This window comes from Rhinichthys klamathensis, unplaced genomic scaffold (assembly GCF_029890125.1).
Source record: "Rhinichthys klamathensis goyatoka isolate OS25496 unplaced genomic scaffold, OSU_Roscu_1.1 h1tg000098l_1, whole genome shotgun sequence".
Classification (NCBI taxonomy): Eukaryota; Metazoa; Chordata; class Actinopteri; order Cypriniformes; family Leuciscidae; genus Rhinichthys; species Rhinichthys klamathensis.
In genome coordinates, this window is record NW_026606637.1 from 2507744 (window position 1) to 2524828 (window position 17085).

The following is a 17085-nucleotide window of genomic DNA, read 5'->3' on the forward strand; positions in this document are numbered from 1 at the left end:
AGGATGCCTATTTTCAGATTCAGATAATACCCCGTCACAGGCAATTTTTGAGATTCGCCTTCGACGGTCAGGTATATCAATACACCGTCCTGCCGTTCGGCCTGTCTCTAGCACCCCGTACATTTACGAAGTGCATGGACGCGGCGCTCGCCCCCCTGAGAAGTCAGGGGCTGCGAATAATGAACTATCTGGACGATTGGCTGATATTGGCACAGTCAGAGACAGAAATGGAAGCTTTAGCGTTAAGTTCTGCCGGGAAGACTCAATTGCTACGTCACTTATTACCTTCTCATCTATCCAATCGTGTCTAATACTTGCGGTATAAAAGACCAGTACTTACACATGTCTGAGTTCGCAGATGCTGACGCTTTCATTCGGAGCTAAATACTCCGATTTCCCCATGGTCTTTTTCTGATTTGCGTTTCTCACCTAATTTCTTTACTCTCTTTCTTAAGAACTCTAAGAATGACTCTCAAGGCTCTGTTTCACATTATCAATTTATTAATAAGTAATAAATTCTGTCCCTTCTCATCTATGATTAATTTTTTTAATTCCCCTCCATTTATCCTAACTAACGGAGCACTTCTTTCTAAGCTAGTTCAGGACTCATCAGTTCTGTCCTCAAAAGCTGCAGTCTATCTCCCTCCCAGTATACTGGTTATTCCTTCAGGATCGAGGCAGCCACTACAGCAGCTGATCATGGCATTTCTACTTCAGCTATTAAGATCCTGGGCAGATGGTCTTCCTCTGCATTAGTCTATATAAGACCCGATTCAAAATCATCCTCGAAGCTCAGCAAGCTCTTCACTAAAACTGTTCAGGTAAATAACCTTTGCAACTACTGGTGGTGGTGCCATGATATTCCATTCTCACAATTGGTCTTAAATTCTGCTTGCATTTACAAATGGTCAATGAGTCATTGTCTATATGTGGCCAAGTGGCCTTGTCTTAATGTGGCCTTGTCTCTATGTGGCAGTAGTAGCCGTTGTGGTCTTGTTCCATGTGGTCTTTATGGTCTTAAAAAAAAAATCAAAAAAAATCATGCAAGTGTATGATATACATGTTCAGTGTGGTCTACTGTGACCGTGTAGCCTAATGTGGCCTTGTCCCGTGGTCTTGTGGCCAGTTATGGCATGGTTCTGTGTGGCCTAGTGGCTGTGTCTCGTTGGCCTTGTATCCGTGTGGCATTAGCAGCCTTGTGGCCCAGCGGGCCTTGTCTCTGTGCGGGTCTCAAGGCCTTGTGGCATAATGTTGCCTTGTCCTATGTGTGGCCTACATGGTCTTGTGGCCCTTATGGCCTCGGTTCTGTGTGGCCTAGTGGCCGTTGTCCCTGTGTGACCTCGTCTCAGTGTGGGCTTACGATATCGCTGCCCTTGCGGCCTCATTCTATGTTCAGTGTGGTCTACTGTGACCGTGTAGCCTAATGTGGCCTTGTCCCGTGGTCTTGTGGCCAGTTATGGCATTGGTTCTATGTGGCCTAAGGCCTTGTCTATGAGTGGTTCTGTCTCTGTATGGCTTTAGCAGCCTTGTGGCCCAGCGGGCCTTGTCTCTGTGTGGGTCCAGAGGCCTTGTGGCACAAAGTTGCCTTGTCCTGTATGTAAAAAATGGCCAGTGGTCTGTGGCCCTTAGTGGCGCGGTTCAATGTGGCCTAGTGGCCGTTGTCTGTGTGGCTTGCTCTGTGTGGTCTATAGTGGCCTTGTGGCACAAGTTGCCTTGTCCTGTATGTAAAAAATGGCCAGTGGTCTGTGGCCTTTAGTGGCGCGGTTCAATGTGGCCAAGCGGCGTTGTTTGTGTGGCCAAGCGGCCTTGAGGCATTGTTGCCTCGCTAAAAAATGGCCTCGTGGTCCTTGCGGCCTGGTTTTGTGTGGCCTTGCGGCCTTGTCCAGTCTACCTCGTTCTATGTGCGGCATTAGAGGCCGTTGTGGCTCATTGCGGCCTTGTCTCTGTGGTCTAGCAAGGCCATGTGGCCGGGCGGCCTTGTGTCTGTGGTCTATCATGGCCGTGTGGTCCAATGTGGCCAGTTTGCGGTCTAAGGAGGCCTGCTCTGTGTATGGCCCTAGGTGGCCTGCTCTGTGTGGTCCAATGAGGCCTGGCCCAATGTGGCATTGTCTGTGTGGTCCATCGCGGCCTTGTCTCTGTGTGGTCCAATGAGGCCTGACCAATGTGGCTCTGTTTTGTGTGGTCCATCGAGGCCTTGTCTCTGTGCGGTCTGTTACGGCCTTGTCCCATATGGCCGGTTCTGCATGCCCAAGGTGGCCTTTTCTCTGTGGTCCTATAACAGCTTTTGTTCCATGACCTGTCCCTATGTCCTAAGTTAGCCTCGTTCTCAGTTAAGTCACTATTCCACAACACTTGCTTCCCTCCAACTCATTCTCAGGGAAACTGGTTCGATCAGACGTAAGTGCGTCTCAAAACATAAGTCGCCTGGATGAAAGCGTCAGCATGGATAAATGCTAATGTACATACAGCAGCAGAACATAAATGCATAAATGCATTATTCACGTCTTCTCATAGTACCTTTCAGGCTCACTATGAAGTCATCTCTTACTAATTAGTTATTGGCTACGAGGCTTTCCACATTTCATGTTCATGCCCATTACTCCTTCCACGAGAAGGCTCTACGCGTCTAAATGGTTGGTGTTCTCCGGATGGTGCACCGACAGAGGTCTGGACCCACGGACATGCGGGGTGGCACATCTGCTCACCTTCCTACAAGAGCTGTTGGATAAGGGGAGGTCCCCATCCACGCTCAAAGTATACGTGGCGGCCGTGGCAGCGTTCGCAGAATCAACGCACGGCCAGTCACTGGGAAGACATGAGTTGGTCATCCGCTTCCTTAGAGGAGCTAGAAGGATGAACCCGCCGCGCCCCCCGTCGGTTCCTATGTGGGATCTTTCATTGGTCCTCGAGGCCCTGAAAGCCTTTCCATTTGAACCACTAGACTCCGTGGGGTTGAAATATCTATCACTGAAAACCGTCTTTCTGACTGCACTGTCGTCAGTAAAACGTGTGGGGGACCTGCACGCGCTGTCTGTCAGCGCGTCGTGTCTTGAGTTCGGGCCGAATGACTCTAAAGTCATCCTCAGACCTAGACATGGCTATGTTCCTAAAGTGATGGGCACTCCATTCAGAGTGCAAGTTATTTCGCTGTCAGCTCTGCCAGCATCTGACAGCGAAAGTAATGTGAATCTCCTCTGCCCTGTCAGGGCGCTGAGATTTTACATTACGCGCTCCGCCTCCTTCAGGCGTTCAGAACAGCTTTTTGTTTCGTTTGGTGGGCGCACCAAGGGTCTCGCCTCCTCGAAACAGAGCCTGTCCAGATGGAAAGTGGACGCTATAGCAGCTGCTTACGCGTCAAAAGTCTGCAATGCCCTCTGGGCATCAGGGCTCATTCCACGAGAGGCGTGGCCTCGTCGTGGGCGTGGTCCAGTGGGATTTCTATCCATGGCATATGTGTAGCGGCGGGCTGGGGCTCCCCGTCTACCTTTGTCAGGTTTTATAACCTAGAAGTTCCTGCCTTGCAGGCTAAACTTTTGTCAGTTTGAAGGAGATGTGTATTCTGCCCAGATCTTCCTGCTCAGATCACTCTCACGTGACTCAGCTCTCCTGGTTGAGCTGCACTAGTAGGGTATGTGCCATGTGCCTATACAGACCGGCGCGCTGCTCTGTATTCCCTATGTGTGCTTATGTACAAGTGATGGCCCGCGTGGCTGGCCACCTTATTTTTTCCACTTATGGGGTTCCCCTGAAAGTTCGGGGTCTCATGGTGGATGCTTGGTGCGCACGGCGTTGACAAAGTGTTCCCGTAGCGTGAGCTAAACTTACGCAATACGAGAGAACCTCTCGTAAGAGAACGATACTCGGTTACTAACGTAACCTCGGTTCTCTCTAGAGAGGGAACGAGTATTGCGTAACCGGCCATGCTCGCGCCACGAGCGACTTCACTTTAGTCGACGAAAAACCAGGGAAGTCAGCCTACAGCCCCTACTTTTATACGCTAAGCCACGCCCATTCTGGCGGGCTGTGACGCTATGAAGGCGCGGGCGCCCTTCATTGGGCGTGACATCACGCCGGGCTCACTGGTAGGCTGCAGCAGTTGCCCGCAGGGCAGCCAATGAGCACGCGAGATGGCCTGCTCTAGGTCTGCTAGCTGCTGCACTCCGTTGACAATGAATACAAAATTAAGGATAATTTTTTGGCTTCAATATCTCGAGAAGATCAATCTTTCCCGTAGCGTAAGCTAAACTTACGCAATACAAGAGAACCTCTCGTAAGAGAACCGAGGTTACGTTAGTAACTGAGTATCGTTTTACCAGTTTTAAGTAAACACAACCTTTATTCACGTCTGTGTTGTTTTTCCGACAACAGCAGTGAGTGACCAAGTGCTATAGCTACAATACAGTCACACTTTTACACCGTTTAGCTGTCAGCATTTTAACTGTTTAACCGGGACAATTTCATAGTGGTTGGTGTAAACCGGACATCTGGTCACCCTACTAATAGCCTACCCTATACTGATTGGCTTCATCACTCTGTCTCCTCTCCACCAGTAAGCTGGTGTGTGGTGGGCGTTCTGGCGCAATATGGCTGCCGTCGCATCATCCAGGTGGATGCTGCACATTGGTGGTGGTTGAGGAGATTCCCCCTTCAATGTAAAGCGCTTTGAGTGTCCAGAAAAGCGCTATATAAATGTAATGAATTATTATTATTATTAATATTACCCACAGCGACACTTAAAATTGAATGTCAACCTCCGGACAACTTTGCACTATGATAGATTAGGCTAGCAAGCCGGTACATGATGGATTTAAACAATGGATTTGTCTTCTCAGTGGATGTTGTTTTCCATGGATTTTGACCATGTTTAAAAAAAAAAAGGTAAGCTGCGATCTAAGTTCTATTTGCTGGGTTGGTTGGTTTGTGTGTAACCCAGGAAATATTGTACATTTTTCCAGTTCTGTAAAAAGAAATTTACATTGTTACCTTTATTTTACATGTAAGATGTTTACTTTATTTTATAAAGTGAAAGTTACATTATGCTCATTGGCTGTGTTGTGCGATTGCCGAAGAAGAGAGGAATGACGTCAGACGAGGAAGAGAACAGTGTACAGAGAGCACGAGGAGTAGAGACCGTAATATGTGAATAACATATTTATTTGGTAACATCTGGTAGATTAGGGTGACTAATCCTGACAAACTATCGGTTGATATCTCAACGCTGAACAGTGCTTTGACGAAGAGCTCAATTCAGTTTGTTTACGGACAGTTGGAAGTTTGACGCGAGCTGCTGACGGCTAGTGAGTGATCGGCGGTGACGAGAGACTGCCTGTTTGTTGACTAAACAGACGGAGCTACAGTCTGGGACATTCGATTGCATCGAGAGAGTCGCACCGGGACCGAGACAACACAAGTGATCGGCGGGGACGGTGCTGTTGCGCAACACACATGTGGTGAGCTCATTCATTTGATTTTATTTTGCTCCACGGAGTGAAGCAGCCACGAGTTTTAGGCTACAACGAACCCGAGCGTCGATTCAGGCCTGCAATGAGAACTGTGGTATTTTTGGTATTGGTATTTTTGGTATTGGGATATTTGATTTTTGCCGGCTATTAGGTTTAGGAATTATACTGTCAATCATCTTTTGATTGTTTGCCAATTCATATTTTTTTGTTATCATTTTATTTTATATACAGTAAAAGGCTTGGTCATTTGTTTCAATTGTTGTTGCTATTGTTATTTCATTTCCATTTTCATTTTATTATTGTGGGTTTAATTGAGAACAACAGCAACCTAATCATTTGCCCTTATTAAAATAATATTAGAATTTGAAGAATTCAAATTAAAAGTAAATTAACAAATTAGAATTAAAAGAACTCAGGTTAGCTTTCCCCCATAAACAACTGTTGGGGGCGCTACATAAAATGGAGGCACCGTTGGGATAAGGGCTTCTGGTCAGCTGCTTCAAGTGTTGTGCGTGGCAATAGCAACAGTAAAATGGCTGACAGATCAGAGATGAGTAAGCTGACATTGAAAGATGGTATCCTCTACTGAATGAGACAGAGATCGTCTGGTGAGAATGACTTGCAGTTGGTTCTTCCGAGTGAATTTCATAGCGTGGTGCTTAGAGCAGTGCATGATGATTTCGGACACTTCGGAGTAGACCGAACTCTAGACATGATCAGAAACCGATTCTTTTGGCCTAAAATGTCAGAAGAGGTCGAAGCATATATAAAGAACTGTGGGAAGTGTGTCATCCATAAGTCTCTGCCAAAGAAAGCTGCTCCATTACACCAGATCATTACCAATGGCCCCATGGATCTGGTGTGCATGGATTTCCTCTCAATCGAGTCTGACTCGAAAGGATTCAGCAATGTTTTAATTGTCACAGACCATTTCACAAGATATGCTCAGGCTTTCCCTACCAAGAGCCAGAAAGCTCTTGAGGTCGCGAGAGTTCTTGTTGACAAATACTTTGTTCATCATGGGTTACCTGCCAGGGTCCATTCTGATCAGGGTAGAGACTTTGAAAGTCGTTTAATCCGGGAGTTGCTGAATCTGATGGGAATCCGTATAGCTGGGAAGGAATACGTGACAAATCATGAAGATTGGGCACTTCTGGAAAAGTTTTTGATTTTTGGCAGGGTGTTAGGTATGGGCCTAAGGTTTTTAAAAAACCATGGATACAAGTTGGGGCGGCCCTCTAGTGGCCGGTATCGATAAAAACCAGAATGGTGCCCGCATAAAAGAGAACTCTACACCCTTCACTACACACTAGCTCAATTTCTTGACATTGCCATTCGGATAAGCTCTGTTCTTCACGTCACGCCCTTCCAGCCTGCTCTTCACGTCATGCCTGCCAAGTCTGAGTATCTTCACGTCATACCTGATCATCACGTCATTCACGTCATGCCTGTTCAGCCTGAGTCTCGTCCCGCCGAGACCGCCCTGCCAGAGTCTTGTCCCGCCGAGACCGCCCTGCCTGAGTTTCTCCCTGCCGAGCCTGAGCTTCACGTCAGTCCTGCCGAGCCTACGCATCACGCCGTGGCCACCAAACCTGAGACTGTTCACGTCATGCCTGCCGCACAAGAGACTGTTCACGTCGTGCCTGCCACACAAGAAACTGTTCACGTCACGTCTGCCGAGCCAGAGACTGTTCACGTCTCATCTGCCGAGCCAGAGACTGTTCACGTCACGTCCGCCGATCCAGAGACTGTTCACGTCACGTCCACCGAGCCAGTGTCTCCGGACAAGATGGCCGTCGCCTGAGCCCTCAGCAGAGATGGCCACCGCCACGCCTGAACCTGAGCCCAGAGCAAAGATGGCCGTCACCACGGTGTCTGTCCCTGAGCCGGTGTATGTCCCTGTTCCCGAGCCGGTGTCTATTCCTGTTTCCGAGCTGGTGTCTGTTCCTGTTCACGAGCTGGTGTCTGTTCCTGTTCCCGATCCGGTGTCTGTTCCTGTTCCCCAGCCGGTGTCTTTTAGTGTGTCCCTTGACAGGACTATGGAGGCTGCGCTGCCATGGCCTCCCGAACTGTCTGAAGGATCGTCACCTCCCTGGCTGCCTGAAGGGTCGTCTCCTCCCTGGCCGCCTGAAGGGTCGTCCCCTCCCTGGCCGCCTGAAGGGTCGTCTCCTCCCTGGCCGCCTGAAGGCTCGTCTCCGCCCTGGTCGCCTGCACTGCCTGCCCCACCCTGATCCCCCAAATTGCCTGGTCCACCCTGGCCACCTGAACTGCCTGGTCCACCCTGCCCGCCTGCTCCGCCCTGGCCTTCCGTCCTGCCGCAGTCTCCAGGCCCTCCATCCCGCCCCCGGGTCCGCCTCCGCTCCACCACCCTCCTGGACTATTCTTTCCTGGGGAGTGTCTGGAAGCCACTCTTGGGGTGGGGGGGTGGGGGGATGGGGGGGGGGGGGGGGTTGGTTATGTCATGATTCACGTCTGTGTTCCCCTGTCTTGTCCCATGTTAGCAGTTCCCCGTTATGTTGATTAGTCTCCCCAGGTGTTTCTTATTAGCCACGCCCCCTTGTTATCTTGTTTAGCTTGTTTGCCTGTGTATTTAAATCTCTGTGCTTCAGTTGTTGTTTGTCGGTCATTGTAGATGTAGCTGTTTCTTGTTCCTGTCCCGAGTTCGGTTGTTTGCCCTGGATTTCCTGTTTGTTTCATTAAAGTAGTGCTTGCATGTGGGTTCTCTCTCCGCTTCGTCTTTGCCTCACCGTTACACCTTGTATCAAACAAAATAGAAAAAAATTACATTATACAACAATTTAAGACTAAAGGAAGCTGAGATATAACCTGTTCTCTTTTCGGCGGGGGCCAATTTGGATTTTATGGATAACTGCCACTAGGGGGACCACCCCAACTTGTATCCATTGATTTTTGAAAACCTTAGGCCAATACCTAACACCCTGCCAAAAATCAAAAACTTTTCCAGAAGTGCCCAATTTTCATGAATTGCATCCTAGCTAGTAAGTCTAGAACTACCCCCTATCACCCACAGGGTGACCCGCAACCCGAAAGGTTTAATAGAACCTTACTGACCATGCTCGGGACACTCAGTCGAGAGAAAAAACGTCGCTGGAGTGAGCACATTGTTCATTTAGTGCATGCCTACAATAGCACTAAGTGTGATGCCACTGGGTATTCACCCTATTATTTGATGTTTGGCAGGGAGGCTAAACTTCCTGTTGATTTGTGTTTTGGGATCATGTCTGACGTGGAAGAGGTTAACCACTCTCGATATGTGGAAAAGTTGAGAGAAAATCTGAGAGATGCACATCGGCTTGCAGAGGAGGTGGCAAACAAGAGACATCAAAGAAACAAGAGATTGTATGATTGACGAGTTTCTTTTCAGACACTTGAGGTGGGTGATAGAGTATTGCTACGAAATTCAGGACTAAGGGGGAAACACAAGCTGGAAAGCAAGTGGGCTCCTGAGCCTTATATTGTGATGGAGAGGTTGTCTCATGTGCCAGTGTACAGAATCAAACGTGAGGATGGTAAAAGTGGAATTAAGACCATTCACCGAGATCATCTCCTCTCCATAGGAGATCTGGTCAGGGTCCCTACAACTGATGTTGAACCTGATTTTCCTGCAAGACGTGTGACTAGATCTAAGGTTCGTCAAAAGAGGGAGAGAATGTCTCTAGAGAATGAGAACGGGGGTCCAGAGGAGACTGATTTTTCTGATTATTCTTCTGACTCTGATTATTTCACTCCAAAGAGAAATGAGGCTCATCGTAGAGAAGTGATTCGTAGAGGGTTAGATCAGATTAGATCTGTGATGAACAGAGAAAAGGTGGTCACTCCACAGGAGCACGATTCTTCTGGCATTAGGTTATCTGCTGATGAGACTTCCGGGCAGGAGGAATGTTTGGTTCAGAGCACTTGTGAAAGTCAGGATGAAGATCCTGAAATGACAGTAGTGGTTGATGAAGACCCAGTATTGACAACTAAGCCAGTCAGTAAATTGTCTAGGGAACCTGATATACGGTCTAAAAGACTGATAAAACCAGTGCAAAAGCTTACTTATGATGAACCGGGTAAATCTAGAGATGAACCACTAACTATCATTCATAGAGGCCTGGTCATTAAAATTGGTAAAACCGAATGAGGACATCCGGCCAGTTTAAGAGGGGGAGGGTGTAACCCGGGGAAAAATGGGTAATATAATAAATCAGACCTGAGTCAGAGGGTTGTTAAATTTGTTTATTTTCATATTGTACATTTTTCCAGTTCTGTAAAAAGAAATTTACATTGTTACCTTTATTTTACATGTAAGATGTTTACTTTATTTTATAAAGTGAAAATTACATATGCTCATTGGCTGTGTTGTGCGATTGCCGAAGAAGAGAGGAATGACGTCAGACGAGGAAGAGAACAGTGTACAGAGAGCACGAGGAGTAGAGACCGTAATATGTGAATAACATATTTATGTGGTAACATCTGGTAGATTAGGGTGACTAATCCTGACAAACTATCGGTTGATATCTCAACACTGAACAGTGCTTTGACGAAGAGCTCAATTCAGTTTGTTTACGGACAGTTGGAAGTTTGACGCGAGCTGCTGACGGCTATGAGTGATCGGCGGTGACGAGAGACTGCCTGTTTGTTGACTAAACAGACGGAGCTACAGTCTGGGACATTCGATTGCATCGAGAGAGTCGCACCGGGTCCGAGACAACACGAGTGATCGGCGGGGACGGTGCTGTTGCGCAACACACATGTGGTGAGCTCATTCATTTGATTTTTGTTTTGCTCCACGGAGTGAAGCAGCCACGAGTTTTAGGCTACAACAAACCCGAGTGTCGATTCAGGCCTGCAACGAGAACTGTGGTATTTTTGGTATTGGGATATTTGATTTTTGCCGGCTATTAGGTTTAGGAATTATACTGTCAATCATCTTTTGATTGTTTGCCAATTCATATTTTTGTGTTATCATTTTATTTTATATACAGTAAAAGGCTTGGCCATTTGTTTCAATTGTTGTTGCTATTGTTATTTCATTTCCATTTTCATTTTATTATTGTGGGTTTAATTGAGAACAACAGCAACCTGATTAAACATTTGCCCTTATTAAAATAATATTAGAATTTGAAGAATTCAAATTAAAAGTAAATTAACAAATTAGAATTAAAAGAACTCAGGTTAGCTTTCCCCAATAAACAACTGTTGGGGGCGCTACATGTGCGTGATAATGTTTTCTCCTCGCCAGGGGAGGTGTGTTGTGAGGCGTATCGTGAGGCGTCCCCAACCCACTCGCATTGTTTTCTGTCAGTGAGAGTGGACTGTCAGATTGGCAGGCAGCTAGCCACCCTGTATGCCACGAGAAAACTTGTAGGCCTACTACTAGTACCCAATTTTATTTTCACTTTATTTAATGCGCGTGGCAAAAGTGCTTCAATTACATATAGGCATAACACCGTAACTTCAGCGCGGCAAACGCGTTGCTGGTGGGTAAAACAAAGGCAGAGTGCCTTAACTCCACTGTAACTTAATAACAGCGTCCTAAAGTGCAGCGGTACAAAGCTAAAAGACTGTAACTGATGTTAAGGGCTTCTGCCTTTGCTTTCCCTCTGCTTTTGGAAGTTATGGCAAAAACAACATCTTATTTTTAGCAAAAAAGAACAAAATTGATGCAAGATATTTGTCCACATGATAAAACTGATGTCCATTGTTCCAAATATGGCAAAAACTCATTTTGACCAAAATTGAAGTTACGGTCTTTTACGGTCTTTTAGCTAAACGTGTAAAAGTGTGACTGTATTGTAGCTAGCACTTGGTCACTCACTGCTGTTGTCGGAAAAACAACACAGACATGAATAAAGGTTGCGTTTACTTAAAACTGCTAAAACGTACTCGGTTACTAACGTAACCTCGGTTCTCTCTAGAGAGGTTCTCTCGTATTGCGTAAGTTTAGCTTACGCTACGGGAACTTTTTGTCAACGCCGTGCGCGCCAAGCAACCACCCATGAGTCGTCGAGGTTTCTCGGGGAACCCCTATAAGTGGAAAGAATAAGGTGGCCAGCCACGCGGGCCATCACTCGTACATAAGCACACATAGGGAATACAGAGCAGAGCACTGGTCTGTATAAGCATATAGCACATCCCTACTAGTGCAGCTCAACCAGGAGAGCTGAGTCACGTGAGAGTGGTCTGAGCATGATATATCTGGGCAGAACGCACAACTCGCTTAGACTGACAGAAGTTTAGCCTGCAGGGCGGGAACTTCTAGGTTATAGAACCTGACAAAAGTAGACGGGGAGCTCCAACCTGCCGCTACACAAATGTGACCCCGCCTGTGAACCCCCGGCTAAAGTCGCAGAATCTAATTATGAGTAAAAGAGCGTCAAAGTAGTCATAGCCATAAAAATGACAAAAATAGGTCATGTGTGTTTTTTGCTGTAAATGATAGATTATTCCAAGGGTTTTGAGATGCAATACTCAAATTTTCCTTTATAACATGATAAATACTAAAATTAATGATTTTATTGACACTACGTTATACATTTGCGCAAAAAAAAAACCCGGACGTGGGCTTCCTAAACATTGATTTCAATCGTCTCTGGGTTTATTTTTCGGCGCAACAACACCTGCTGATTCTTATATCATTCAGTTCAGGGACTTCTTTTCTACTTCTTTTCTATTAGAAATAGTAAACAGACCTTAATATCAATCCGCACGAGCGGCAATCAGGTCAACACAATGAAAAAAAAAAGCGACTTCAGCCGGGTTCAGATGTCTGACGAGATTTTTCGTGTCATCGCAAAACATTTAAGAACAGCTTATTTGTTTTGTAGCTCAGTATTCTGCCAATAAGATGAATCTTAACAGTTTATGTCATGCTCGCGGGATGAAAGACAGGAAGCAGATGCAAGTTACTCTTTTAATGGTAAATATGAGACGAACACACAGTACAGCCGATGGTGAAGTGACGCAGGGGCTTCGGTGGCCAGGACTCGTGCAGACGTGCAGTGAAGACGTGACGACAACGAAAACCCCAATCCACTTGAACACGACGACGAACAGGAACACCAGGCTGGACAGGACACAGGAACACCGACACCGAGGACCAGAGACAACGTACTGACAAGGATGTAGAAACAGTGGTAAGCATATATAGGGTTGAGAGATTGCGTGCAGCTGGTGAATTGATGATGATCAGCTGGAGCGGATCCGGAGTGCCAATCATTCACGCCCACACGCACGTGCACTCATACAACAACATAAACACGAGACTAGAAGAGAGCAGAGAATACGTATACCGTGACAGTACCCCTCCCTCTAAGAACGCCTCCTGGCGTTCCCAGACCCCCTTACCTGTCGATTGTAATCATCGATAAGGGAGTGATCCAGGATGTCTCGAGCAGGAACCCAACTTCTCTCCTCCGGACCGTAACCTTCCCAGTCCACCAAGTACTGGAATCCGCGTCCCCTCCGCCTAGAGTCCAGAATCCGATTAACCGAATATGTGGTCTCCCCATCTACGAGCCGCGGTGGAGGAGGAACCGGGACTGGCGGATTAATGTGTGAATGAAACACGGGTTTAATTTTGGACACATGGAACACGGAATGAACCCTCCTGTACGCGGGAGGTAATTTGAGGCGGACTGCCACCGGACTAAGGATCTTGGTGACAGTGAACGGGCCGATAAATTTGGGTGCAAGTTTATTAGAAACGGTGCGGAGAGGAATGTTCTTAGTTGAAAGCCACACTTTTTGACCAACGACGTATACGGGAGGCCTTGACCTGTGGCGATCGGCCTTGGCCTTGGTGCGAGCCCCCACTTGGAGTAGAGTCTCCCGGGCTCTAGTCCAAGTGCGGTGACACCTCTGGACAAAGGCGTGAGCGGAGGGGACCGCAACCTCGGATTCCAAACTGGGAAAAATAGGTGGCTGGTAACCTACACTACACTCAAACGGAGATAGGCCCGTAGCTGACACTGGTAACGTATTGTGCGCGTACTCTACCATAGACAGTTGTTGACTCCAAGAGGAAGGATTCTTGGAGACCAAACATCGCAACACTCTCTCCAAATCTTGGTTGGCCCTCTCGGTTTGACCATTGCTCTGGGGATGAAATCCAGAGGACAAACTCACAGTCGCCCCCAGTAATCTGCAAAACTCTTGCCAAAATTTGGACACGAACTGAGGTCCCCTGTCGGAAACCACGTCTGTCGGGAGGCCATGTAACCGAAAGACGTGATCTACGACTGCCACCGCTGTCTCCTTAGCTGAAGGTAATTTGGGTAAGGGAACAAAGTGGGCTGCCTTCGAGAACCGGTCCACCACAGTCAAAACTACTGTGTTACCCTGGGAGGGTGGGAGGGCGGTGATAAAATCTAGAGCGATATGGGACCAGGGTCTCGAAGGAACCGACAACGGCTGAAGTAACCCGTCTGGAGGTCGATTGGAAGCTTTACCAGTGGCGCAAACCGAGCAGGCCAAAACAAAATCGTGAATGTCTTGAGCCATAAGTGGCCACCAGAATCGTTGCTTGACTAAAAATCTAGTCCTATTTACTCCTGGATGGCAAGCCACGTTGGAGCCATGACCCCACTGAATAACGTCAGACCGTAATCCCTCCGGCACGAACAACCGATTCGGTGGGCAACCGGGCGGAGGCGTTACCCCTTCCAAGGCCTTAGCGACCCTCGATTCGACCTCCCATGTGAGTGTTGAAACGAATAGAGTCTCGGGCAAAATACACTCGGGAGTAGACGGGCGCTCGGAAAAATCAAATATACGAGATAAGGCGTCGGGTTTGATGTTCTTAGAACCCGGACGATAAGATAAAGAAAAATCGAAACGACCGAAAAACAGAGCCCACCGAGCCTGCCTGGAGTTCAATCTTTTGGCAGTCCTAATGTATTCCAGATTCTTATGATCGGTCCAGACGATAAAAGGTACCCCCGACCCTTCTAACCAGTGGCGCCATTCCTCCAACGCTAACTTAACCGCCAACAACTCTCTGTTACCAATGTCGTAATTTCGTTCGGCAGGTGATAGTCGATGAGAAAAAAACGCGCAAGGATGCATCTTGTCGTCTGTGGGAGAACGTTGGGACAACACTGCACCTACTCCCACCTCCGACGCGTCGACCTCCACCACGAACTGACGTGTGGGATCAGGGGCGACAAGGATGGGGGCTGAAACAAAGCGGCCTTTCAGTTTAACGAACACAGCCTCGGCTGTGTCCGACCACCTGAACGTCGTTCTGGGGGAGGTCAAGGCAGTCAGAGGTGCGACTAGTTGGCTGAAGTTGCGAATAAAACGCCGGTAGAAGTTGGCGAACCCCAGAAACCTCTGCAGGGCCTTGCGGGAATCTGGAGTTGGCCACTCCACCACAGCCTTAATCTTCTCAGGGTCCATCCGCACTCCCTCAGACGACACAATGTAACCTAAGAAAGGGACAGACTGTGCATGAAAATCGCATTTCTCCGCCTTGACAAAAAGCCCATTCTCTAGCAACCTCTGAAGCACTCGTCGAACGTGTTGCACATGTTCCTGGAGAGACGAAGAAAAAATCAATATGTCATCCAGGTAGACATATATGAACTGATCGATCATGTCTCGCAACACGTCATTGACCAATGCCTGGAAAACTGCTGGGGAGTTGGACAGCCCGAACGGCATGACCAAATATTCAAAGTGCCCCCTAGGGGTGTTAAAAGCAGTTTTCCATTCATCCCCCTCCCTAATGCGAACCAAATGATAAGCGTTACGCAAATCCAATTTTGTGAAAACTGACGCTCCCTGCAACCTCTCGAAAGCTGAAGACATCAACGGCAAAGGATAAGTATTCTTTACCGTGATGTTATTCAACCCTCGGTAATCAATACAAGGTCGCAGAGACCCGTCTTTCTTCCCCACAAAAAAGAACCCCGCCCCCGCTGGAGAAGAGGAAGGGCGAATGAACTTGGTTGCTAGAGAATCAGAAATATATTTCTCCATAGCCTCTCTCTCAGGAACAGAGAGTGAATACAACTTGCCCTTGGGCGGAGACTTACCTGGCAGTAAATCTATAGCACAGTCATAGGGACGATGCGGAGGTAGAGAAGCAGCGCGAGACTTACTGAACACCTCCTTCAGGTCATGGTACTCCGCGGGCACGTTAGACAGATCCCCTGCTTCCTCCTGAAACACAGAAACAGGCACAGACGAACAAGCAGACACAAGACAAGACTTATGACACCCCTTGCTCCACTCCAGCACCGATCGGTGATGCCAGTCCACTCGGGGGTTGTGTTGGATAAGCCACGGGTGACCAAGTACAATGGGTGCCAGGGGTGAGTCCAGAATATAGAATGAGATAGTTTCAGAGTGATTTCCAGAGGTAATGAGGGTGACATCTTCAGTGGCAAGGGAAATGGTGGGTAGCTCTTGTCCATTGAGTGCGTGAACTGAAATCTTGTGAGTGAGTGGTTTGAGTGGAATCTGAAAATCTTGAGCAAATCTGTAGTCCATAAAATTACCTTCCGCGCCCGAATCCAATAGTGCCAGACAATCGTGTTGGTGAACTGACCACCTAAGCCTTACCGGAAGGAGCGTGGAGGTTGATGTAACAGCTGATGAGGTCTTCCTGGCAGAGATCCCACCCGATAGTAGCCTCAAATTTACTACCGGGCTGGGCCTTTTACTGGACAGTTGTATGCAAAGTGACCCGATCCTCCACAATAGAGACAAAGGCCCTGGGATCTCCGCCTCTCCCTCTCCTCCCGGGAAAGCCGAGCTCGACCCACCTGCATGGGCTCCGGATCGTTGTTGGGACTGACCACGTCCCTGCCACTGGACCGAAACCTGTCGACGTCTCCGAAGGTGCGGGTGGATTTAGCCCGGCGCTCAACTCGAGCCAACCGAGCGTCCACCCGCAGCGCCAAGTCAATGAGCCCGTTCAAGGTGGTGGGCAGGTCCAGGGCGTAGATCTCCCTCTGGACGTGGTCAGCCAACCCATGCAGGAACATGTCCCACTGCGCCTCCTCGTTCCATCCGCACTCCGCCGCCAGGGTTCGAAATTCAATAGAATAGTCCGAAACCGATCTTCCCTCCTGTCGCAACTCTGCCAGGGTCCTAGCGGCCTCACGCCCAGAGACCGCCCGATCAAACACTTTTCTCATCTCGGCGGCGAGGGTCTGGAACGAGGCGCAGCATGGGTGTTGATTCTCCCACACCGCCGTTCCCCATAGCGCCGCCTTCCCCGTCAACAGAGTCAAAGTAAAAGCTACCTTCGCCTGTTCGGTGTTAAAGGTGCGGGGCTGTAGTGAAAAGTGCATTGAGCACCGAGTGATGAACGCTCTGCAATGGGAAGGTTCTCCTCCATATGCTTCAGGAACAGGAAGGCGTGGCTCCGGCTGGGAAGCACTCTCAGGTGGTGTGGGGGGAACGGCTGGTGTGGGCGGCGCAGTGGGAACTCGTAGGCGTTGGATCTGCTGGGTGAGCTCGGACACCTGCGTCACTAGGGCTTGTACTGCGCGTCCCGTACCGCCGATCTCTCTCTCTTGGGCATCCATTCTGCGAATGCTATGGTGGATGAAATCCTCCAGGGATGATGAAGACGCACTTGCTGCTTCCATCTGTTGGTCAGTACGTTCTG